The sequence below is a fragment of the Astyanax mexicanus genome, chromosome 20 (genome assembly GCF_023375975.1).
Source record: "Astyanax mexicanus isolate ESR-SI-001 chromosome 20, AstMex3_surface, whole genome shotgun sequence".
Lineage (NCBI taxonomy): Eukaryota > Metazoa > Chordata > Actinopteri > Characiformes > Acestrorhamphidae > Astyanax > Astyanax mexicanus.
In genome coordinates, this window is record NC_064427.1 from 10605001 (window position 1) to 10623983 (window position 18983).

The 18983-nt window shown below is 42.3% G+C and overlaps 34 non-coding genes and 1 pseudogene across 34 annotated transcripts; all 35 read left to right on the plus strand.

Annotated features, from left to right (window-relative positions):
- The first annotated feature begins 181 nt into the window (after window positions 1-181).
- On the plus strand, window positions 182-298 carry LOC125785132 (U5 spliceosomal RNA). Its single transcript, XR_007427762.1, has one exon. It is a non-coding gene; the product is annotated as a U5 spliceosomal RNA (small nuclear RNA).
- Window positions 299-519: 221 nt separating this feature from the next.
- Window positions 520-710, plus strand: LOC125784935 (U2 spliceosomal RNA). Its single transcript, XR_007427577.1, has one exon. It is a non-coding gene; the product is annotated as a U2 spliceosomal RNA (small nuclear RNA).
- Window positions 711-1243: 533 nt separating this feature from the next.
- LOC125785133 (U5 spliceosomal RNA) lies at window positions 1244-1360 on the plus strand. Its single transcript, XR_007427763.1, has one exon. It is a non-coding gene; the product is annotated as a U5 spliceosomal RNA (small nuclear RNA).
- A 221-nt stretch (window positions 1361-1581) lies between these two features.
- Window positions 1582-1772, plus strand: LOC125784936 (U2 spliceosomal RNA). Its single transcript, XR_007427578.1, has one exon. It is a non-coding gene; the product is annotated as a U2 spliceosomal RNA (small nuclear RNA).
- A 540-nt stretch (window positions 1773-2312) lies between these two features.
- LOC125785134 (U5 spliceosomal RNA) lies at window positions 2313-2429 on the plus strand. The gene has a single exon (XR_007427764.1). It is a non-coding gene; the product is annotated as a U5 spliceosomal RNA (small nuclear RNA).
- A 222-nt stretch (window positions 2430-2651) lies between these two features.
- Window positions 2652-2842, plus strand: LOC125784937 (U2 spliceosomal RNA). The gene has a single exon (XR_007427579.1). It is a non-coding gene; the product is annotated as a U2 spliceosomal RNA (small nuclear RNA).
- Window positions 2843-3375: 533 nt separating this feature from the next.
- Window positions 3376-3492, plus strand: LOC125785135 (U5 spliceosomal RNA). Its single transcript, XR_007427765.1, has one exon. It is a non-coding gene; the product is annotated as a U5 spliceosomal RNA (small nuclear RNA).
- A 447-nt stretch (window positions 3493-3939) lies between these two features.
- Window positions 3940-4144, plus strand: LOC125785047 (U2 spliceosomal RNA; annotated as a pseudogene).
- A 534-nt stretch (window positions 4145-4678) lies between these two features.
- Window positions 4679-4795, plus strand: LOC125785136 (U5 spliceosomal RNA). The gene has a single exon (XR_007427766.1). It is a non-coding gene; the product is annotated as a U5 spliceosomal RNA (small nuclear RNA).
- Window positions 4796-5016: 221 nt separating this feature from the next.
- Window positions 5017-5207, plus strand: LOC125784938 (U2 spliceosomal RNA). The gene has a single exon (XR_007427580.1). It is a non-coding gene; the product is annotated as a U2 spliceosomal RNA (small nuclear RNA).
- Window positions 5208-5741: 534 nt separating this feature from the next.
- LOC125785138 (U5 spliceosomal RNA) lies at window positions 5742-5858 on the plus strand. Its single transcript, XR_007427768.1, has one exon. It is a non-coding gene; the product is annotated as a U5 spliceosomal RNA (small nuclear RNA).
- Window positions 5859-6079: 221 nt separating this feature from the next.
- Window positions 6080-6270, plus strand: LOC125784939 (U2 spliceosomal RNA). The gene has a single exon (XR_007427581.1). It is a non-coding gene; the product is annotated as a U2 spliceosomal RNA (small nuclear RNA).
- A 535-nt stretch (window positions 6271-6805) lies between these two features.
- LOC125785139 (U5 spliceosomal RNA) lies at window positions 6806-6922 on the plus strand. The gene has a single exon (XR_007427769.1). It is a non-coding gene; the product is annotated as a U5 spliceosomal RNA (small nuclear RNA).
- A 221-nt stretch (window positions 6923-7143) lies between these two features.
- Window positions 7144-7334, plus strand: LOC125784940 (U2 spliceosomal RNA). The gene has a single exon (XR_007427582.1). It is a non-coding gene; the product is annotated as a U2 spliceosomal RNA (small nuclear RNA).
- A 534-nt stretch (window positions 7335-7868) lies between these two features.
- Window positions 7869-7985, plus strand: LOC125785140 (U5 spliceosomal RNA). Its single transcript, XR_007427770.1, has one exon. It is a non-coding gene; the product is annotated as a U5 spliceosomal RNA (small nuclear RNA).
- Window positions 7986-8348: 363 nt separating this feature from the next.
- On the plus strand, window positions 8349-8544 carry LOC125785059 (U2 spliceosomal RNA). The gene has a single exon (XR_007427690.1). It is a non-coding gene; the product is annotated as a U2 spliceosomal RNA (small nuclear RNA).
- Window positions 8545-9078: 534 nt separating this feature from the next.
- LOC125785141 (U5 spliceosomal RNA) lies at window positions 9079-9195 on the plus strand. Its single transcript, XR_007427771.1, has one exon. It is a non-coding gene; the product is annotated as a U5 spliceosomal RNA (small nuclear RNA).
- Window positions 9196-9416: 221 nt separating this feature from the next.
- On the plus strand, window positions 9417-9607 carry LOC125784941 (U2 spliceosomal RNA). Its single transcript, XR_007427583.1, has one exon. It is a non-coding gene; the product is annotated as a U2 spliceosomal RNA (small nuclear RNA).
- A 535-nt stretch (window positions 9608-10142) lies between these two features.
- On the plus strand, window positions 10143-10259 carry LOC125785142 (U5 spliceosomal RNA). Its single transcript, XR_007427772.1, has one exon. It is a non-coding gene; the product is annotated as a U5 spliceosomal RNA (small nuclear RNA).
- Window positions 10260-10622: 363 nt separating this feature from the next.
- On the plus strand, window positions 10623-10818 carry LOC125785061 (U2 spliceosomal RNA). Its single transcript, XR_007427692.1, has one exon. It is a non-coding gene; the product is annotated as a U2 spliceosomal RNA (small nuclear RNA).
- Window positions 10819-11352: 534 nt separating this feature from the next.
- On the plus strand, window positions 11353-11469 carry LOC125785143 (U5 spliceosomal RNA). Its single transcript, XR_007427773.1, has one exon. It is a non-coding gene; the product is annotated as a U5 spliceosomal RNA (small nuclear RNA).
- A 221-nt stretch (window positions 11470-11690) lies between these two features.
- On the plus strand, window positions 11691-11881 carry LOC125784942 (U2 spliceosomal RNA). Its single transcript, XR_007427584.1, has one exon. It is a non-coding gene; the product is annotated as a U2 spliceosomal RNA (small nuclear RNA).
- A 536-nt stretch (window positions 11882-12417) lies between these two features.
- On the plus strand, window positions 12418-12533 carry LOC125785252 (U5 spliceosomal RNA). The gene has a single exon (XR_007427880.1). It is a non-coding gene; the product is annotated as a U5 spliceosomal RNA (small nuclear RNA).
- Window positions 12534-12754: 221 nt separating this feature from the next.
- LOC125784943 (U2 spliceosomal RNA) lies at window positions 12755-12945 on the plus strand. The gene has a single exon (XR_007427585.1). It is a non-coding gene; the product is annotated as a U2 spliceosomal RNA (small nuclear RNA).
- A 534-nt stretch (window positions 12946-13479) lies between these two features.
- On the plus strand, window positions 13480-13596 carry LOC125785144 (U5 spliceosomal RNA). The gene has a single exon (XR_007427774.1). It is a non-coding gene; the product is annotated as a U5 spliceosomal RNA (small nuclear RNA).
- A 221-nt stretch (window positions 13597-13817) lies between these two features.
- LOC125784944 (U2 spliceosomal RNA) lies at window positions 13818-14008 on the plus strand. Its single transcript, XR_007427586.1, has one exon. It is a non-coding gene; the product is annotated as a U2 spliceosomal RNA (small nuclear RNA).
- A 534-nt stretch (window positions 14009-14542) lies between these two features.
- On the plus strand, window positions 14543-14659 carry LOC125785145 (U5 spliceosomal RNA). The gene has a single exon (XR_007427775.1). It is a non-coding gene; the product is annotated as a U5 spliceosomal RNA (small nuclear RNA).
- A 221-nt stretch (window positions 14660-14880) lies between these two features.
- LOC125784946 (U2 spliceosomal RNA) lies at window positions 14881-15071 on the plus strand. Its single transcript, XR_007427588.1, has one exon. It is a non-coding gene; the product is annotated as a U2 spliceosomal RNA (small nuclear RNA).
- A 534-nt stretch (window positions 15072-15605) lies between these two features.
- Window positions 15606-15722, plus strand: LOC125785147 (U5 spliceosomal RNA). The gene has a single exon (XR_007427776.1). It is a non-coding gene; the product is annotated as a U5 spliceosomal RNA (small nuclear RNA).
- A 221-nt stretch (window positions 15723-15943) lies between these two features.
- Window positions 15944-16134, plus strand: LOC125784947 (U2 spliceosomal RNA). The gene has a single exon (XR_007427589.1). It is a non-coding gene; the product is annotated as a U2 spliceosomal RNA (small nuclear RNA).
- Window positions 16135-16668: 534 nt separating this feature from the next.
- LOC125785148 (U5 spliceosomal RNA) lies at window positions 16669-16785 on the plus strand. The gene has a single exon (XR_007427777.1). It is a non-coding gene; the product is annotated as a U5 spliceosomal RNA (small nuclear RNA).
- Window positions 16786-17006: 221 nt separating this feature from the next.
- Window positions 17007-17197, plus strand: LOC125784948 (U2 spliceosomal RNA). The gene has a single exon (XR_007427590.1). It is a non-coding gene; the product is annotated as a U2 spliceosomal RNA (small nuclear RNA).
- Window positions 17198-17731: 534 nt separating this feature from the next.
- On the plus strand, window positions 17732-17848 carry LOC125785150 (U5 spliceosomal RNA). The gene has a single exon (XR_007427779.1). It is a non-coding gene; the product is annotated as a U5 spliceosomal RNA (small nuclear RNA).
- A 221-nt stretch (window positions 17849-18069) lies between these two features.
- Window positions 18070-18260, plus strand: LOC125784949 (U2 spliceosomal RNA). Its single transcript, XR_007427591.1, has one exon. It is a non-coding gene; the product is annotated as a U2 spliceosomal RNA (small nuclear RNA).
- A 534-nt stretch (window positions 18261-18794) lies between these two features.
- On the plus strand, window positions 18795-18911 carry LOC125785151 (U5 spliceosomal RNA). The gene has a single exon (XR_007427780.1). It is a non-coding gene; the product is annotated as a U5 spliceosomal RNA (small nuclear RNA).
- Window positions 18912-18983: the final 72 nt, after the last annotated feature.

The window sequence follows — 18983 nt, forward strand, 5'->3', positions numbered from 1 at the left end:
TTTAGGCAACCGAGACTGTACCCGCCCAGGCGTGACATCATCAGGAATCGGGCGCGTTAACTGGAGGAAAAGACAGAAAAGTCGACGGTTGCCTTCCCTCTCGAGCTTCCTTCGCTCCCTGCCTTCCTCCAGCTGTCTCGGCCCTTTTTGGACCTCGGAGGGCTCTGCGGAGTTACGGGTATAGCTCGGGTTTCTCTTCATTCACGTATAAATCTTTCGCCTTTTACTAAAGATTTCCGTGGAGAGGAACGTTGACGAGTATTGTTTATTTTTTGAAGGCTTTGCTTTTAGCAAAGCTGCATATTTTGGTCAATAAAAGAAATCAAATAAATAAATAAATAAATAAATAAAGAATGAAAGAAAGAAAGAAAGAAAGAAAAGGAAAGGAAAAAGTCAAACCTCTTTGAACAACGGCTAGAGTAGGGAGGCATTAATTGGCTGAGAAATCTGCTGGCTTCGCCGCTTAGTAGCTACATAGTAAAAAGAAGGGCCCCGCAACCAGGTGGCGATATTCGGGTTATCGCTTCTCGGCCTTTTGGCTAAGATCAAGTGTAGTATCTGTTCTTATCAGTTTAATATCTGATACGCCCTCTATATGAGGGCTACATATTAAATGGATTTTTAGAACAGGGAGCCAGAACAGGAGCTTGCTCCTTCTGCTCCACGCATCGACCTGGTATTGCAGTACCTCCAGGAGCGGTGCACCTTCCTTACAGCGGTGCAAAGAAAGAAGAAACGACTGGGTCGTTGGCTGAGTACTTGAAGAGTGCTTGATTTTTTGTGGGGGAGGGGTCGGTTCTTGTGATTTGTCTTGTGTTTTTTGAAGTGAATGAATGCATGTTTGTGTTGTTGTTCTTGTTCTGTTTATTTATTTATTTATTTATTTATTTAACGACGTTGTTTCCGGCAGGGGGGAGGGTCTTTTTCGAGCGCGTTCCGTTTTCCCTCCGTTTTTGTTCTTTTTTTTTTTTTTTTTTTTTTTTTTACATTTTTTCTTATTTTGTTATATGTGATATGTCGTTTAGCTGGTCTCTTTGTGTTCTTTTGTGTCCCTTTGTGCTCTTTAGGCAACCGAGACTGTACCCGCCCAGGCGTGACATCATCAGGAATCGGGCGCGTTAACTGGAGGAAAAGACAGAAAAGTCGACGGTTGCCTTCCCTCTCGAGCTTCCTTCGCTCCCTGCCTTCCTCCAGCTGTCTCGGCCCTTTTTGGACCTCGGAGGGCTCTGCGGAGTTACGGGTATAGCTCGGGTTTCTCTTCATTCACGTATAAATCTTTCGCCTTTTACTAAAGATTTCCGTGGAGAGGAACGTTGACGAGTATTGTTTATTTTTTGAAGGCTTTGCTTTTAGCAAAGCTGCATATTTTGGTCAATAAAAGAAATCAAATAAATAAATAAATAAATAAATAAAGAATGAAAGAAAGAAAGAAAGAAAGAAAAGGAAAGGAAAAAGTCAAACCTCTTTGAACAACGGCTAGAGTAGGGAGGCATTAATTGGCTGAGAAATCTGCTGGCTTCGCCGCTTAGTAGCTACATAGTAAAAAGAAGGGCCCCGCAACCAGGTGGCGATATTCGGGTTATCGCTTCTCGGCCTTTTGGCTAAGATCAAGTGTAGTATCTGTTCTTATCAGTTTAATATCTGATACGCCCTCTATATGAGGGCTACATATTAAATGGATTTTTAGAACAGGGAGCCAGAACAGGAGCTTGCTCCTTCTGCTCCACGCATCGACCTGGTATTGCAGTACCTCCAGGAGCGGTGCACCTTCCTTACAGCGGTGCAAAGAAAGAAGAAACGACTGGGTCGTTGGCTGAGTACTTGAAGAGTGCTTGATTTTTTGTGGGGGAGGGGTCGGTTCTTGTGATTTGTCTTGTGTTTTTTGAAGTGAATGAATGCATGTTTGTGTTGTTGTTCTTGTTCTGTTTATTTATTTATTTATTTATTTATTTAACGACGTTGTTTCCGGCAGGGGGGAGGGTCTTTTTCGAGCGCGTTCCGTTTTCCCTCCGTTTTTGTTCTTTTTTTTTTTTTTTTTTTTTTTTTTTTTTTACATTTTTTTTCTTATTTTGTTATATGTGATATGTCGTTTAGCTGGTCTCTTTGTGTTCTTTTGTGTCCCTTTGTGCTCTTTAGGCAACCGAGACTGTACCCGCCCAGGCGTGACATCATCAGGAATCGGGCGCGTTAACTGGAGGAAAAGACAGAAAAGTCGACGGTTGCCTTCCCTCTCGAGCTTCCTTCGCTCCCTGCCTTCCTCCAGCTGTCTCGGCCCTTTTTGGACCTCGGAGGGCTCTGCGGAGTTACGGGTATAGCTCGGGTTTCTCTTCATTCACGTATAAATCTTTCGCCTTTTACTAAAGATTTCCGTGGAGAGGAACGTTGACGAGTATTGTTTATTTTTTGAAGGCTTTGCTTTTAGCAAAGCTGCATATTTTGGTCAATAAAAGAAATCAAATAAATAAATAAATAAATAAATAAAGAATGAAAGAAAGAAAGAAAGAAAGAAAAGGAAAGGGAAAAAGTCAAACCTCTTTGAACAACGGCTAGAGTAGGGAGGCATTAATTGGCTGAGAAATCTGCTGGCTTCGCCGCTTAGTAGCTACATAGTAAAAAGAAGGGCCCCGCAACCAGGTGGCGATATTCGGGTTATCGCTTCTCGGCCTTTTGGCTAAGATCAAGTGTAGTATCTGTTCTTATCAGTTTAATATCTGATACGCCCTCTATATGAGGGCTACATATTAAATGGATTTTTAGAACAGGGAGCCAGAACAGGAGCTTGCTCCTTCTGCTCCACGCATCGACCTGGTATTGCAGTACCTCCAGGAGCGGTGCACCTTCCTTACAGCGGTGCAAAGAAAGAAGAAACGACTGGGTCGTTGGCTGAGTACTTGAAGAGTGCTTGATTTTTTGTGGGGGAGGGGTCGGTTCTTGTGATTTGTCTTGTGTTTTTTGAAGTGAATGAATGCATGTTTGTGTTGTTGTTCTTGTTCTGTTTATTTATTTATTTATTTATTTATTTAATGACGTTGTTTCCGGCAGGGGGGAGGGTCTTTTTCGAGCGCGTTCCGTTTTCCCTCCGTTTTTGTTCTTTTTTTTTTTTTTTTTTTTTTTTTTACATTTTTTCTTATTTTGTTATATGTGATATGTCGTTTAGCTGGTCTCTTTGTGTTCTTTTGTGTCCCTTTGTGCTCTTTAGGCAACCGAGACTGTACCCGCCCAGGCGTGACATCATCAGGAATCGGGCGCGTTAACTGGAGGAAAAGACAGAAAAGTCGACGGTTGCCTTCCCTCTCGAGCTTCCTTCGCTCCCTGCCTTCCTCCAGCTGTCTCGGCCCTTTTTGGACCTCGGAGGGCTCTGCGGAGTTACGGGTATAGCTCGGGTTTCTCTTCATTCACGTATAAATCTTTCGCCTTTTACTAAAGATTTCCGTGGAGAGGAACGTTGACGAGTATTGTTTATTTTTTGAAGGCTTTGCTTTTAGCAAAGCTGCATATTTTGGTCAATAAAAGAAATCAAATAAATAAATAAATAAATAAATAAAGAATGAAAGAAAGAAAGAAAGAAAGAAAAGGAAAGGAAAAAGTCAAACCTCTTTGAACAACGGCTAGAGTAGGGAGGCATTAATTGGCTGAGAAATCTGCTGGCTTCGCCGCTTAGTAGCTACATAGTAAAAAGAAGGGCCCCGCAACCAGGTGGCGATATTCGGGTTATCGCTTCTCGGCCTTTTGGCTAAGATCAAGTGTAGTTATCCGTCCTGCTCTCCGGCAACGGGGTTTGGATGGTGTTTGTCTTTGCGGTCAATCCCCGGTGGGGAGCTGCTTGGACTGCTCGCTTGGTTGCTGATTGGTTTGGGTTGCGATCCACGGCCTTGGAGCGGCGGTTCGGGCACTGTTTGTGTCTGTTTCTGTCGTGCTCTTGGCTGTGTGGACAGTATGCTTGATTGAGGCCTGGGCCGGGAAGGCGACTAGGGCTGGCTGACAGAAAGTATCTGTTCTTATCAGTTTAATATCTGATACGCCCTCTATATGAGGGCTACATATTAAATGGATTTTTAGAACAGGGAGCCAGAACAGGAGCTTGCTCCTTCTGCTCCACGCATCGACCTGGTATTGCAGTACCTCCAGGAGCGGTGCACCTTCCTTACAGCGGTGCAAAGAAAGAAGAAACGACTGGGTCGTTGGCTGAGTACTTGAAGAGTGCTTGATTTTTTGTGGGGGAGGGGTCGGTTCTTGTGATTTGTCTTGTGTTTTTTGAAGTGAATGAATGCATGTTTGTGTTGTTGTTCTTGTTCTGTTTATTTATTTATTTATTTATTTATTTAATGACGTTGTTTCCGGCAGGGGGGAGGGTCTTTTTCGAGCGCGTTCCGTTTTCCCTCCGTTTTTGTTCTTTTTTTTTTTTTTTTTTTTTTTTTTTACATTTTTTCTTATTTTGTTATATGTGATATGTCGTTTAGCTGGTCTCTTTGTGTTCTTTTGTGTCCCTTTGTGCTCTTTAGGCAACCGAGACTGTACCCGCCCAGGCGTGACATCATCAGGAATCGGGCGCGTTAACTGGAGGAAAAGACAGAAAAGTCGACGGTTGCCTTCCCTCTCGAGCTTCCTTCGCTCCCTGCCTTCCTCCAGCTGTCTCGGCCCTTTTTGGACCTCGGAGGGCTCTGCGGAGTTACGGGTATAGCTCGGGTTTCTCTTCATTCACGTATAAATCTTTCGCCTTTTACTAAAGATTTCCGTGGAGAGGAACGTTGACGAGTATTGTTTATTTTTTGAAGGCTTTGCTTTTAGCAAAGCTGCATATTTTGGTCAATAAAAGAAATCAAATAAATAAATAAATAAATAAATAAAGAATGAAAGAAAGAAAGAAAGAAAGAAAAGGAAAGGAAAAAGTCAAACCTCTTTGAACAACGGCTAGAGTAGGGAGGCATTAATTGGCTGAGAAATCTGCTGGCTTCGCCGCTTAGTAGCTACATAGTAAAAAGAAGGGCCCCGCAACCAGGTGGCGATATTCGGGTTATCGCTTCTCGGCCTTTTGGCTAAGATCAAGTGTAGTATCTGTTCTTATCAGTTTAATATCTGATACGCCCTCTATATGAGGGCTACATATTAAATGGATTTTTAGAACAGGGAGCCAGAACAGGAGCTTGCTCCTTCTGCTCCACGCATCGACCTGGTATTGCAGTACCTCCAGGAGCGGTGCACCTTCCTTACAGCGGTGCAAAGAAAGAAGAAACGACTGGGTCGTTGGCTGAGTACTTGAAGAGTGCTTGATTTTTTGTGGGGGAGGGGTCGGTTCTTGTGATTTGTCTTGTGTTTTTTGAAGTGAATGAATGCATGTTTGTGTTGTTGTTCTTGTTCTGTTTATTTATTTATTTATTTATTTATTTAATGACGTTGTTTCCGGCAGGGGGGAGGGTCTTTTTCGAGCGCGTTCCGTTTTCCCTCCGTTTTTGTTCTTTTTTTTTTTTTTTTTTTTTTTTTTTACATTTTTTCTTATTTTGTTATATGTGATATGTCGTTTAGCTGGTCTCTTTGTGTTCTTTTGTGTCCCTTTGTGCTCTTTAGGCAACCGAGACTGTACCCGCCCAGGCGTGACATCATCAGGAATCGGGCGCGTTAACTGGAGGAAAAGACAGAAAAGTCGACGGTTGCCTTCCCTCTCGAGCTTCCTTCGCTCCCTGCCTTCCTCCAGCTGTCTCGGCCCTTTTTGGACCTCGGAGGGCTCTGCGGAGTTACGGGTATAGCTCGGGTTTCTCTTCATTCACGTATAAATCTTTCGCCTTTTACTAAAGATTTCCGTGGAGAGGAACGTTGACGAGTATTGTTTATTTTTTGAAGGCTTTGCTTTTAGCAAAGCTGCATATTTTGGTCAATAAAAGAAATCAAATAAATAAATAAATAAATAAATAAAGAATGAAAGAAAGAAAGAAAGAAAGAAAAGGAAAGGAAAAAGTCAAACCTCTTTGAACAACGGCTAGAGTAGGGAGGCATTAATTGGCTGAGAAATCTGCTGGCTTCGCCGCTTAGTAGCTACATAGTAAAAAGAAGGGCCCCGCAACCAGGTGGCGATATTCGGGTTATCGCTTCTCGGCCTTTTGGCTAAGATCAAGTGTAGTATCTGTTCTTATCAGTTTAATATCTGATACGCCCTCTATATGAGGGCTACATATTAAATGGATTTTTAGAACAGGGAGCCAGAACAGGAGCTTGCTCCTTCTGCTCCACGCATCGACCTGGTATTGCAGTACCTCCAGGAGCGGTGCACCTTCCTTACAGCGGTGCAAAGAAAGAAGAAACGACTGGGTCGTTGGCTGAGTACTTGAAGAGTGCTTGATTTTTTGTGGGGGAGGGGTCGGTTCTTGTGATTTGTCTTGTGTTTTTTGAAGTGAATGAATGCATGTTTGTGTTGTTGTTCTTGTTCTGTTTATTTATTTATTTATTTATTTATTTAATGACGTTGTTTCCGGCAGGGGGGAGGGTCTTTTTCGAGCGCGTTCCGTTTTCCCTCCGTTTTTGTTCTTTTTTTTTTTTTTTTTTTTTTTTTTTTACATTTTTTCTTATTTTGTTATATGTGATATGTCGTTTAGCTGGTCTCTTTGTGTTCTTTTGTGTCCCTTTGTGCTCTTTAGGCAACCGAGACTGTACCCGCCCAGGCGTGACATCATCAGGAATCGGGCGCGTTAACTGGAGGAAAAGACAGAAAAGTCGACGGTTGCCTTCCCTCTCGAGCTTCCTTCGCTCCCTGCCTTCCTCCAGCTGTCTCGGCCCTTTTTGGACCTCGGAGGGCTCTGCGGAGTTACGGGTATAGCTCGGGTTTCTCTTCATTCACGTATAAATCTTTCGCCTTTTACTAAAGATTTCCGTGGAGAGGAACGTTGACGAGTATTGTTTATTTTTTGAAGGCTTTGCTTTTAGCAAAGCTGCATATTTTGGTCAATAAAAGAAATCAAATAAATAAATAAATAAATAAATAAAGAATGAAAGAAAGAAAGAAAGAAAGAAAAGGAAAGGAAAAAGTCAAACCTCTTTGAACAACGGCTAGAGTAGGGAGGCATTAATTGGCTGAGAAATCTGCTGGCTTCGCCGCTTAGTAGCTACATAGTAAAAAGAAGGGCCCCGCAACCAGGTGGCGATATTCGGGTTATCGCTTCTCGGCCTTTTGGCTAAGATCAAGTGTAGTATCTGTTCTTATCAGTTTAATATCTGATACGCCCTCTATATGAGGGCTACATATTAAATGGATTTTTAGAACAGGGAGCCAGAACAGGAGCTTGCTCCTTCTGCTCCACGCATCGACCTGGTATTGCAGTACCTCCAGGAGCGGTGCACCTTCCTTACAGCGGTGCAAAGAAAGAAGAAACGACTGGGTCGTTGGCTGAGTACTTGAAGAGTGCTTGATTTTTTGTGGGGGAGGGGTCGGTTCTTGTGATTTGTCTTGTGTTTTTTGAAGTGAATGAATGCATGTTTGTGTTGTTGTTCTTGTTCTGTTTATTTATTTATTTATTTATTTATTTAATGACGTTGTTTCCGGCAGGGGGGAGGGTCTTTTTCGAGCGCGTTCCGTTTTCCCTCCGTTTTTGTTCTTTTTTTTTTTTTTTTTTTTTTTTTTTACATTTTTTCTTATTTTGTTATATGTGATATGTCGTTTAGCTGGTCTCTTTGTGTTCTTTTGTGTCCCTTTGTGCTCTTTAGGCAACCGAGACTGTACCCGCCCAGGCGTGACATCATCAGGAATCGGGCGCGTTAACTGGAGGAAAAGACAGAAAAGTCGACGGTTGCCTTCCCTCTCGAGCTTCCTTCGCTCCCTGCCTTCCTCCAGCTGTCTCGGCCCTTTTTGGACCTCGGAGGGCTCTGCGGAGTTACGGGTATAGCTCGGGTTTCTCTTCATTCACGTATAAATCTTTCGCCTTTTACTAAAGATTTCCGTGGAGAGGAACGTTGACGAGTATTGTTTATTTTTTGAAGGCTTTGCTTTTAGCAAAGCTGCATATTTTGGTCAATAAAAGAAATCAAATAAATAAATAAATAAATAAATAAAGAATGAAAGAAAGAAAGAAAGAAAGAAAAGGAAAGGAAAAAGTCAAACCTCTTTGAACAACGGCTAGAGTAGGGAGGCATTAATTGGCTGAGAAATCTGCTGGCTTCGCCGCTTAGTAGCTACATAGTAAAAAGAAGGGCCCCGCAACCAGGTGGCGATATTCGGGTTATCGCTTCTCGGCCTTTTGGCTAAGATCAGGCGAGATGTCCTCTTTTGGGGACGAACGGATACTGCTGCTTTTGCGGCCAATCCCCAGTGGGGAGCTGTTTTAAGGCAGCCCACTTGATTAATGCCATGGCTGGGAAGGCGACTAGCTCTGGATTAATCAAATAAAAAAAAAAAAAAAAAAAAAATCTGTTCTTATCAGTTTAATATCTGATACGCCCTCTATATGAGGGCTACATATTAAATGGATTTTTAGAACAGGGAGCCAGAACAGGAGCTTGCTCCTTCTGCTCCACGCATCGACCTGGTATTGCAGTACCTCCAGGAGCGGTGCACCTTCCTTACAGCGGTGCAAAGAAAGAAGAAACGACTGGGTCGTTGGCTGAGTACTTGAAGAGTGCTTGATTTTTTGTGGGGGAGGGGTCGGTTCTTGTGATTTGTCTTGTGTTTTTTGAAGTGAATGAATGCATGTTTGTGTTGTTGTTCTTGTTCTGTTTATTTATTTATTTATTTATTTATTTAATGACGTTGTTTCCGGCAGGGGGGAGGGTCTTTTTCGAGCGCGTTCCGTTTTCCCTCCGTTTTTGTTCTTTTTTTTTTTTTTTTTTTTTTTTTTTACATTTTTTCTTATTTTGTTATATGTGATATGTCGTTTAGCTGGTCTCTTTGTGTTCTTTTGTGTCCCTTTGTGCTCTTTAGGCAACCGAGACTGTACCCGCCCAGGCGTGACATCATCAGGAATCGGGCGCGTTAACTGGAGGAAAAGACAGAAAAGTCGACGGTTGCCTTCCCTCTCGAGCTTCCTTCGCTCCCTGCCTTCCTCCAGCTGTCTCGGCCCTTTTTGGACCTCGGAGGGCTCTGCGGAGTTACGGGTATAGCTCGGGTTTCTCTTCATTCACGTATAAATCTTTCGCCTTTTACTAAAGATTTCCGTGGAGAGGAACGTTGACGAGTATTGTTTATTTTTTGAAGGCTTTGCTTTTAGCAAAGCTGCATATTTTGGTCAATAAAAGAAATCAAATAAATAAATAAATAAATAAATAAAGAATGAAAGAAAGAAAGAAAGAAAGAAAAGGAAAGGAAAAAGTCAAACCTCTTTGAACAACGGCTAGAGTAGGGAGGCATTAATTGGCTGAGAAATCTGCTGGCTTCGCCGCTTAGTAGCTACATAGTAAAAAGAAGGGCCCCGCAACCAGGTGGCGATATTCGGGTTATCGCTTCTCGGCCTTTTGGCTAAGATCAAGTGTAGTATCTGTTCTTATCAGTTTAATATCTGATACGCCCTCTATATGAGGGCTACATATTAAATGGATTTTTAGAACAGGGAGCCAGAACAGGAGCTTGCTCCTTCTGCTCCACGCATCGACCTGGTATTGCAGTACCTCCAGGAGCGGTGCACCTTCCTTACAGCGGTGCAAAGAAAGAAGAAACGACTGGGTCGTTGGCTGAGTACTTGAAGAGTGCTTGATTTTTTGTGGGGGAGGGGTCGGTTCTTGTGATTTGTCTTGTGTTTTTTGAAGTGAATGAATGCATGTTTGTGTTGTTGTTCTTGTTCTGTTTATTTATTTATTTATTTATTTATTTAATGACGTTGTTTCCGGCAGGGGGGAGGGTCTTTTTCGAGCGCGTTCCGTTTTCCCTCCGTTTTTGTTCTTTTTTTTTTTTTTTTTTTTTTTTTTTTACATTTTTTCTTATTTTGTTATATGTGATATGTCGTTTAGCTGGTCTCTTTGTGTTCTTTTGTGTCCCTTTGTGCTCTTTAGGCAACCGAGACTGTACCCGCCCAGGCGTGACATCATCAGGAATCGGGCGCGTTAACTGGAGGAAAAGACAGAAAAGTCGACGGTTGCCTTCCCTCTCGAGCTTCCTTCGCTCCCTGCCTTCCTCCAGCTGTCTCGGCCCTTTTTGGACCTCGGAGGGCTCTGCGGAGTTACGGGTATAGCTCGGGTTTCTCTTCATTCACGTATAAATCTTTCGCCTTTTACTAAAGATTTCCGTGGAGAGGAACGTTGACGAGTATTGTTTATTTTTTGAAGGCTTTGCTTTTAGCAAAGCTGCATATTTTGGTCAATAAAAGAAATCAAATAAATAAATAAATAAATAAATAAAGAATGAAAGAAAGAAAGAAAGAAAGAAAAGGAAAGGAAAAAGTCAAACCTCTTTGAACAACGGCTAGAGTAGGGAGGCATTAATTGGCTGAGAAATCTGCTGGCTTCGCCGCTTAGTAGCTACATAGTAAAAAGAAGGGCCCCGCAACCAGGTGGCGATATTCGGGTTATCGCTTCTCGGCCTTTTGGCTAAGATCAGGCGAGATGTCCTCTTTTGGGGACGAACGGATACTGCTGCTTTTGCGGCCAATCCCCAGTGGGGAGCTGTTTTAAGGCAGCCCACTTGATTAATGCCATGGCTGGGAAGGCGACTAGCTCTGGATTAATCAAATAAAAAAAAAAAAAAAAAAAAAATCTGTTCTTATCAGTTTAATATCTGATACGCCCTCTATATGAGGGCTACATATTAAATGGATTTTTAGAACAGGGAGCCAGAACAGGAGCTTGCTCCTTCTGCTCCACGCATCGACCTGGTATTGCAGTACCTCCAGGAGCGGTGCACCTTCCTTACAGCGGTGCAAAGAAAGAAGAAACGACTGGGTCGTTGGCTGAGTACTTGAAGAGTGCTTGATTTTTTGTGGGGGAGGGGTCGGTTCTTGTGATTTGTCTTGTGTTTTTTGAAGTGAATGAATGCATGTTTGTGTTGTTGTTCTTGTTCTGTTTATTTATTTATTTATTTATTTATTTAATGACGTTGTTTCCGGCAGGGGGGAGGGTCTTTTTCGAGCGCGTTCCGTTTTCCCTCCGTTTTTGTTCTTTTTTTTTTTTTTTTTTTTTTTTTTTACATTTTTTCTTATTTTGTTATATGTGATATGTCGTTTAGCTGGTCTCTTTGTGTTCTTTTGTGTCCCTTTGTGCTCTTTAGGCAACCGAGACTGTACCCGCCCAGGCGTGACATCATCAGGAATCGGGCGCGTTAACTGGAGGAAAAGACAGAAAAGTCGACGGTTGCCTTCCCTCTCGAGCTTCCTTCGCTCCCTGCCTTCCTCCAGCTGTCTCGGCCCTTTTTGGACCTCGGAGGGCTCTGCGGAGTTACGGGTATAGCTCGGGTTTCTCTTCATTCACGTATAAATCTTTCGCCTTTTACTAAAGATTTCCGTGGAGAGGAACGTTGACGAGTATTGTTTATTTTTTGAAGGCTTTGCTTTTAGCAAAGCTGCATATTTTGGTCAATAAAAGAAATCAAATAAATAAATAAATAAATAAATAAAGAATGAAAGAAAGAAAGAAAGAAAGAAAAGGAAAGGAAAAAGTCAAACCTCTTTGAACAACGGCTAGAGTAGGGAGGCATTAATTGGCTGAGAAATCTGCTGGCTTCGCCGCTTAGTAGCTACATAGTAAAAAGAAGGGCCCCGCAACCAGGTGGCGATATTCGGGTTATCGCTTCTCGGCCTTTTGGCTAAGATCAAGTGTAGTATCTGTTCTTATCAGTTTAATATCTGATACGCCCTCTATATGAGGGCTACATATTAAATGGATTTTTAGAACAGGGAGCCAGAACAGGAGCTTGCTCCTTCTGCTCCACGCATCGACCTGGTATTGCAGTACCTCCAGGAGCGGTGCACCTTCCTTACAGCGGTGCAAAGAAAGAAGAAACGACTGGGTCGTTGGCTGAGTACTTGAAGAGTGCTTGATTTTTTGTGGGGGAGGGGTCGGTTCTTGTGATTTGTCTTGTGTTTTTTGAAGTGAATGAATGCATGTTTGTGTTGTTGTTCTTGTTCTGTTTATTTATTTATTTATTTATTTATTTAATGACGTTGTTTCCGGCAGGGGGGAGGGTCTTTTTCGAGCGCGTTCCGTTTTCCCTCCGTTTTTGTTCTTTTTTTTTTTTTTTTTTTTTTTTTTTTACATTTTTTCTTATTTTGTTATATGTGATATGTCGTTTAGCTGGTCTCTTTGTGTTCTTTTGTGTCCCTTTGTGCTCTTTAGGCAACCGAGACTGTACCCGCCCAGGCGTGACATCATCAGGAATCGGGCGCGTTAACTGGAGGAAAAGACAGAAAAGTCGACGGTTGCCTTCCCTCTCGAGCTTCCTTCGCTCCCTGCCTTCCTCCAGCTGTCTCGGCCCTTTTTGGACCTCGGAGGGCTCTGCGGAGTTACGGGTATAGCTCGGGTTTTTCTTCATTCACGTATAAATCTTTCGCCTTTTACTAAAGATTTCCGTGGAGAGGAACGTTGACGAGTATTGTTTATTTTTTGAAGGCTTTGCTTTTAGCAAAGCTGCATATTTTGGTCAATAAAAGAAATCAAATAAATAAATAAATAAATAAATAAAGAATGAAAGAAAGAAAGAAAGAAAGAAAAGGAAAGGAAAAAGTCAAACCTCTTTGAACAACGGCTAGAGTAGGGAGGCATTAATTGGCTGAGAAATCTGCTGGCTTCGCCGCTTAGTAGCTACATAGTAAAAAGAAGGGCCCCGCAACCAGGTGGCGATATTCGGGTTATCGCTTCTCGGCCTTTTGGCTAAGATCAAGTGTAGTATCTGTTCTTATCAGTTTAATATCTGATACGCCCTCTATATGAGGGCTACATATTAAATGGATTTTTAGAACAGGGAGCCAGAACAGGAGCTTGCTCCTTCTGCTCCACGCATCGACCTGGTATTGCAGTACCTCCAGGAGCGGTGCACCTTCCTTACAGCGGTGCAAAGAAAGAAGAAACGACTGGGTCGTTGGCTGAGTACTTGAAGAGTGCTTGATTTTTTGTGGGGGAGGGGTCGGTTCTTGTGATTTGTCTTGTGTTTTTTGAAGTGAATGAATGCATGTTTGTGTTGTTGTTCTTGTTCTGTTTATTTATTTATTTATTTATTTATTTAATGACGTTGTTTCCGGCAGGGGGGAGGGTCTTTTTCGAGCGCGTTCCGTTTTCCCTCCGTTTTTGTTCTTTTTTTTTTTTTTTTTTTTTTTTTTTACATTTTTTCTTATTTTGTTATATGTGATATGTCGTTTAGCTGGTCTCTTTGTGTTCTTTTGTGTCCCTTTGTGCTCTTTAGGCAACCGAGACTGTACCCGCCCAGGCGTGACATCATCAGGAATCGGGCGCGTTAACTGGAGGAAAAGACAGAAAAGTCGACGGTTGCCTTCCCTCTCGAGCTTCCTTCGCTCCCTGCCTTCCTCCAGCTGTCTCGGCCCTTTTTGGACCTCGGAGGGCTCTGCGGAGTTACGGGTATAGCTCGGGTTTCTCTTCATTCACGTATAAATCTTTCGCCTTTTACTAAAGATTTCCGTGGAGAGGAACGTTGACGAGTATTGTTTATTTTTTGAAGGCTTTGCTTTTAGCAAAGCTGCATATTTTGGTCAATAAAAGAAATCAAATAAATAAATAAATAAATAAATAAAGAATGAAAGAAAGAAAGAAAGAAAGAAAAGGAAAGGAAAAAGTCAAACCTCTTTGAACAACGGCTAGAGTAGGGAGGCATTAATTGGCTGAGAAATCTGCTGGCTTCGCCGCTTAGTAGCTACATAGTAAAAAGAAGGGCCCCGCAACCAGGTGGCGATATTCGGGTTATCGCTTCTCGGCCTTTTGGCTAAGATCAAGTGTAGTATCTGTTCTTATCAGTTTAATATCTGATACGCCCTCTATATGAGGGCTACATATTAAATGGATTTTTAGAACAGGGAGCCAGAACAGGAGCTTGCTCCTTCTGCTCCACGCATCGACCTGGTATTGCAGTACCTCCAGGAGCGGTGCACCTTCCTTACAGCGGTGCAAAGAAAGAAGAAACGACTGGGTCGTTGGCTGAGTACTTGAAGAGTGCTTGATTTTTTGTGGGGGAGGGGTCGGTTCTTGTGATTTGTCTTGTGTTTTTTGAAGTGAATGAATGCATGTTTGTGTTGTTGTTCTTGTTCTGTTTATTTATTTATTTATTTATTTATTTAATGACGTTGTTTCCGGCAGGGGGGAGGGTCTTTTTCGAGCGCGTTCCGTTTTCCCTCCGTTTTTGTTCTTTTTTTTTTTTTTTTTTTTTTTTTTTACATTTTTTCTTATTTTGTTATATGTGATATGTCGTTTAGCTGGTCTCTTTGTGTTCTTTTGTGTCCCTTTGTGCTCTTTAGGCAACCGAGACTGTACCCGCCCAGGCGTGACATCATCAGGAATCGGGCGCGTTAACTGGAGGAAAAGACAGAAAAGTCGACGGTTGCCTTCCCTCTCGAGCTTCCTTCGCTCCCTGCCTTCCTCCAGCTGTCTCGGCCCTTTTTGGACCTCGGAGGGCTCTGCGGAGTTACGGGTATAGCTCGGGTTTCTCTTCATTCACGTATAAATCTTTCGCCTTTTACTAAAGATTTCCGTGGAGAGGAACGTTGACGAGTATTGTTTATTTTTTGAAGGCTTTGCTTTTAGCAAAGCTGCATATTTTGGTCAATAAAAGAAATCAAATAAATAAATAAATAAATAAATAAAGAATGAAAGAAAGAAAGAAAGAAAGAAAAGGAAAGGAAAAAGTCAAACCTCTTTGAACAACGGCTAGAGTAGGGAGGCATTAATTGGCTGAGAAATCTGCTGGCTTCGCCGCTTAGTAGCTACATAGTAAAAAGAAGGGCCCCGCAACCAGGTGGCGATATTCGGGTTATCGCTTCTCGGCCTTTTGGCTAAGATCAAGTGTAGTATCTGTTCTTATCAGTTTAATATCTGATACGCCCTCTATATGAGGGCTACATATTAAATGGATTTTTAGAACAGGGAGCCAGAACAGGAGCTTGCTCCTTCTGCTCCACGCATCGACCTGGTATTGCAGTACCTCCAGGAGCGGTGCACCTTCCTTACAGCGGTGCAAAGAAAGAAGAAACGACTGGGTCGTTGGCTGAGTACTTGAAGAGTGCTTGATTTTTTGTGGGGGAGGGGTCGGTTCTTGTGATTTGTCTTGTGTTTTTTGAAGTGAATGAATGCATGTTTGTGTTGTTGTTCTTGTTCTGTTTATTTATTTATTTATTTATTTATTTAATGACGTTGTTTCCGGCAGGGGGGAGGGTCTTTTTCGAGCGCGTTCCGTTTTCCCTCCGTTTTTGTTCTTTTTTTTTTTTTTTTTTTTTTTTTTTACATTTTTTCTTATTTTGTTATATGTGATATGTCGTTTAGCTGGTCTCTTTGTGTTCTTTTGTGTCCCTTTGTGCTCTTTAGGCAACCGAGACTGTACCCGCCCAGGCGTGACATCATCAGGAATCGGGCGCGTTAACTGGAGGAAAAGACAGAAAAGTCGACGGTTGCCTTCCCTCTCGAGCTTCCTTCGCTCCCTGCCTTCCTCCAGCTGTCTCGGCCCTTTTTGGACCTCGGAGGGCTCTGCGGAGTTACGGGTATAGCTCGGGTTTCTCTTCATTCACGTATAAATCTTTCGCCTTTTACTAAAGATTTCCGTGGAGAGGAACGTTGACGAGTATTGTTTATTTTTTGAAGGCTTTGCTTTTAGCAAAGCTGCATATTTTGGTCAATAAAAGAAATCAAATAAATAAATAAATAAATAAATAAAGAATGAAAGAAAGAAAGAAAGAAAGAAAAGGAAAGGAAAAAGTCAAACCTCTTTGAACAACGGCTAGAGTAGGGAGGCATTAATTGGCTGAGAAATCTGCTGGCTTCGCCGCTTAGTAGCTACATAGTAAAAAGAAGGGCCCCGCAACCAGGTGGCGATATTCGGGTTATCGCTTCTCGGCCTTTTGGCTAAGATCAAGTGTAGTATCTGTTCTTATCAGTTTAATATCTGATACGCCCTCTATATGAGGGCTACATATTAAATGGATTTTTAGAACAGGGAGCCAGAACAGGAGCTTGCTCCTTCTGCTCCACGCATCGACCTGGTATTGCAGTACCTCCAGGAGCGGTGCACCTTCCTTACAGCGGTGCAAAGAAAGAAGAAACGACTGGGTCGTTGGCTGAGTACTTGAAGAGTGCTTGATTTTTTGTGGGGGAGGGGTCGGTTCTTGTGATTTGTCTTGTGTTTTTTGAAGTGAATGAATGCATGTTTGTGTTGTTGTTCTTGTTCTGTTTATTTATTTATTTATTTATTTATTTAATGACGTTGTTTCCGGCAGGGGGGAGGGTCTTTTTCGAGCGCGTTCCGTTTTCCCTCCGTTTTTGTTCTTTTTTTTTTTTTTTTTTTTTTTTTTTACATTTTTTCTTATTTTGTTATATGTGATATGTCGTTTAGCTGGTCTCTTTGTGTTCTTTTGTGTCCCTTTGTGCTCTTTAGGCAACCGAGACTGTACCCGCCCAGGCGTGACATCATCAGGAATCGGGCGCGTTAACTGGAGGAAAAGACAGAAAAGTCGACGGTTGCCTTCCCTCTCGAGCTTCCTTCGCTCCCTGCCTTCCTCCAGCTGTCTCGGCCCTTTTTGGACCTCGGAGGGCTCTGCGGAGTTACGGGTATAGCTCGGGTTTCTCTTCATTCACGTATAAATCTTTCGCCTTTTACTAAAGATTTCCGTGGAGAGGAACGTTGACGAGTATTGTTTATTTTTTGAAGGCTTTGCTTTTAGCAAAGCTGCATATTTTGGTCAATAAAAGAAATCAAATAAATAAATAAATAAATAAATAAAGAATGAAAGAAAGAAAGAAAGAAAGAAAAGGAAAGGAAAAAGTCAAACCTCTTTGAACAACGGCTAGAGTAGGGAGGCATTAATTGGCTGAGAAATCTGCTGGCTTCGCCGCTTAGTAGCTACATAGTAAAAAGAAGGGCCCCGCAACCAGGTGGCGATATTCGGGTTATCGCTTCTCGGCCTTTTGGCTAAGATCAAGTGTAGTATCTGTTCTTATCAGTTTAATATCTGATACGCCCTCTATATGAGGGCTACATATTAAATGGATTTTTAGAACAGGGAGCCAGAACAGGAGCTTGCTCCTTCTGCTCCACGCATCGACCTGGTATTGCAGTACCTCCAGGAGCGGTGCACCTTCCTTACAGCGGTGCAAAGAAAGAAGAAACGACTGGGTCGTTGGCTGAGTACTTGAAGAGTGCTTGATTTTTTGTGGGGGAGGGGTCGGTTCTTGTGATTTGTCTTGTGTTTTTTGAAGTGAATGAATGCATGTTTGTGTTGTTGTTCTTGTTCTGTTTATTTATTTATTTATTTATTTATTTAATGACGTTGTTTCCGGCAGGGGGGAGGGTCTTTTTCGAGCGCGTTCCGTTTTCCCTCCGTTTTTGTTCTTTTTTTTTTTTTTTTTTTTTTTTTTTACATTTTTTCTTATTTTGTTATATGTGATATGTCGTTTAGCTGGTCTCTTTGTGTTCTTTTGTGTCCCTTTGTGCTCTTTAGGCAACCGAGACTGTACCCGCCCAGGCGTGACATCATCAGGAATCGGGCGCGTTAACTGGAGGAAAAGACAGAAAAGTCGACGGTTGCCTTCCCTCTCGAGCTTCCTTCGCTCCCTGCCTTCCTCCAGCTGTCTCGGCCCTTTTTGGACCTCGGAGGGCTCTGCGGAGTTACGGGTATAGCTCGGGTTTCTCTTCATTCACGTATAAATCTTTCGCCTTTTACTAAAGATTTCCGTGGAGAGGAACGTTGACGAGTATTGTTTATTTTTTGAAGGCTTTGCTTTTAGCAAAGCTGCATATTTTGGTCAATAAAAGAAATCAAATAAATAAATAAATAAATAAATAAAGAATGAAAGAAAGAAAGAAAGAAAGAAAAGGAAAGGAAAAAGTCAAACCTCTTTGAACAACGGCTAGAGTAGGGAGGCATTAATTGGCTGAGAAATCTGCTGGCTTCGCCGCTTAGTAGCTACATAGTAAAAAGAAGGGCCCCGCAACCAGGTGGCGATATTCGGGTTATCGCTTCTCGGCCTTTTGGCTAAGATCAAGTGTAGTATCTGTTCTTATCAGTTTAATATCTGATACGCCCTCTATATGAGGGCTACATATTAAATGGATTTTTAGAACAGGGAGCCAGAACAGGAGCTTGCTCCTTCTGCTCCACGCATCGACCTGGTATTGCAGTACCTCCAGGAGCGGTGCACCTTCCTTACAGCGGTGCAAAGAAAGAAGAAACGACTGGGTCGTTGGCTGAGTACTTGAAGAGTGCTTGATTTTTTGTGGGGGAGGGGTCGGTTCTTGTGATTTGTCTTGTGTTTTTTGAAGTGAATGAATGCATGTTTGTGTTGTTGTTCTTGTTCTGTTTATTTATTTATTTATTTATTTATTTAATGACGTTGTTTCCGGCAGGGGGGAGGGTCTTTTTCGAGCGCGTTCCGTTTTCCCTCCGTTTTTGTTCTTTTTTTTTTTTTTTTTTTTTTTTTTTACATTTTTTCTTATTTTGTTATATGTGATATGTCGTTTAGCTGGTCTCTTTGTGTTCTTTTGTGTCCCTTTGTGCTCTTTAGGCAACCGAGACTGTACCCGCCCAGGCGTGACATCATCAGGAATCGGGCGCGTTAACTGGAGGAAAAGACAGAAAAGTCGACGGTTGCCTTCCCTCTCGAGCTTCCTTCGCTCCCTGCCTTCCTCCAGCTGTCTCGGCCCTTTTTGGACCTCGGAGGGCTCTGCGGAGTTACGGGTATAGCTCGGGTTTCTCTTCATTCACGTATAAATCTTTCGCCTTTTACTAAAGATTTCCGTGGAGAGGAACGTTGACGAGTATTGTTTATTTTTTGAAGGCTTTGCTTTTAGCAAAGCTGCATATTTTGGTCAATAAAAGAAATCAAATAAATAAATAAATAAATAAATAAAGAATGAAAGAAAGAAAGAA